Source organism: Corvus kubaryi, unplaced genomic scaffold, assembly GCF_017639235.1.
Source record: "Corvus kubaryi isolate FWS band 111438036 unplaced genomic scaffold, C.kubaryi_AGA036_p1.0 37334, whole genome shotgun sequence".
In the NCBI taxonomy this organism is placed as follows: Eukaryota; Metazoa; Chordata; class Aves; order Passeriformes; family Corvidae; genus Corvus; species Corvus kubaryi.
In genome coordinates this window covers 25,447,157-25,449,258 of record NW_024581108.1, presented here as the reverse complement: position 1 = coordinate 25,449,258, position 2,102 = coordinate 25,447,157, and the positions used below count along the sequence as shown (strand labels likewise).

The following is a 2,102-nucleotide window of genomic DNA, read 5'->3' as shown; positions in this document are numbered from 1 at the left end:
GTTTGGGTGGAAGGGACCTTCCAAAGGTCCCCGTGCAGGTCCCTGCAGTCCCTCCCCCCGCGATGGCATCTTTCAAATGTTATTTATGTCCTGCTCTGGCTTTTTTTAATAAAGGAGGAAAACTTCCCTCCCTTCCTCCTCATTTATTACAGGCATTACGTTAAACATGGTTTCCTCTTAAATTCGACCTAACCCAATTAATATTAATATTGCCCTGATCCAGGCTGATCTCATTAGTGTTGATATTTAATATTTTCTGCAAGTTGTGCTGAAAATGAGCGTCTTGCTTTTCAGCGAGTCTGCAAAGAAGGAACGGCGTTTTCTTCCAGTTTAGGAATGCGGGATGGGAATAAGGAATGGCCTGGGGCAGGGAGTGCTGGATCCAGCGGCTCCGGGAGCTGGGGGCACCGCCTGCCCGGGCACGAAAAGTTCTTGACAATTACCACAGACCTGGGGCCTCAGCCAGGGAGGGAATCACGAGGAACCACCTGGATAAAGTGCATCCTTTTTATTCAGAACAAAATTCCCCTTTTGTTTTGGATCCAGCAGCAAATAATCGCGACCCTCAGAGTATCATAAAATCACAGAATGATCTTTAAGGTCCCTTCCTGCCCAAACCGCTCTATAAATTACAAATAATCTCCTTTTGTGCACAGAGCCTGAGGAGATGATGCAATGAAAACTCCCCCGTTCAGTGGATGATGTGTTCCGCCTCCTCCTCCTCCTCCTCCTAAACCACAGGATGAATCTTTCCTTGCCATGACCCCATGGTTTTAGGCCAGGCTGCTTTCCTTCACCCCTGCCCCCTCTCACCACATCCTGGCTGGTGCCCAGCACAGCCCTGTTTTAGCACAGAAACAGCTCTGTCAGTGCTGGCCTTGCCCACTCAGCTCTGCAAACCCATTTTTAGGTGATTTAATGCTGTGCCCCAGCGCCCCCCGAACAGTCACCGGGGGGACACACGCGGGACAACCTCAGGTTTGGGACAACCTCAGGTTTGGGACAACCTCACCTGGGAGCTGGGGGAGCAATCAGGGTTTGTTTGAGGCTTTTCATAAAATGACCCCATTTGGATCGGGAGGGACCTCAAAGCCCACCCAGTGCCACCCCTGCCATGGGCAGGGACACCTCCCACTGTCCCAAGCTGCTCCCAGCCCCAATGTCCAGCCTGGCCTTGGGCACTGCCAGGGATCCAGGGGCAGCCCCAGCTGCTCTGGGCACCCTGTGCCAGGGCCTGCCCACCCTCCCAGGGAACAATTCCTGCCCAATCTCCCATTCCGAGGGGATCCCGTGCCGTGCCCCAGAGCAGCCCCACAGCACCTGCCTGGTTAAACCTCCTGAGATTCCCAGGGGCCGCTTGAGGAGCTTGCCCAGGTCCCTGAGGTGCTAAAACAGAGCTGGCAGCGGTGGGATTCGAACCCACGCCCCCGCAGGGACTGGAGCCTTAATCCAGCGCCTTAGACCGCTCGGCCACGCTACCCTGGCACGGCGCCCCTCGGGAATGGGGCTGGAGCCGGGATCCGGGATCCGGGATCCGGGATCCGCCGCCGGGCCACGGTGCCTTGGCCCCCCGGCCTTTCCTCGGCCGCCCGCTCCTGGCGCAGACCCTTTGAGTTCTCCTCAGGAGCTCCCCGCAGGATGCAGCCGTGGCTGCGGCACTCCCAGACCTGCCTTTCCAGTTTCCGCTCTCCATCTCCTCTCCTTCCCTTCCCTTGGCAGCCTGCATTAAATCCACGGGCCCTGAACTGCACCAGCTCCTTCCACGCCTCCACTCTCATCCCTACGGCTCTCTTCTCACCAACCGAGGACACCCCGTCCATCCTGCTGGGAATAAGAGCCAGAATCCGATTTCCACGTTGGGTTTGTGCCGTTCCCCCCGTGCCTGTGCCCCAGGATGCAGAGGGATGCTCAGAGCAGGGGGGATGAGGGGCTGAGGTGCCGGTGCTGCTGCTCTGCCCCGCAGCCGGTGTGTGGCCCACCGAGATCCCAAAGTGCCACTCTGGGCCCAGGGAAGGTGCCAGGTTCTGCAGGAAACCTCCTGCCAAGCGCTGGGAGCCAGACACAGGGAGGTTCTGCAGTTACGTAAATATTTTCCTTTGCGG

At 57.5% G+C, this 2,102-nt stretch overlaps 1 non-coding gene across 1 annotated transcript; it reads right to left on the bottom strand.

Annotated features, from left to right (window-relative positions):
* Window positions 1-1,398: 1,398 nt before the first annotated feature.
* Window positions 1,399-1,480, bottom strand: TRNAL-AAG. Its single transcript has one exon. It is a non-coding gene; the product is annotated as a tRNA-Leu (tRNA).
* Window positions 1,481-2,102: the final 622 nt, after the last annotated feature.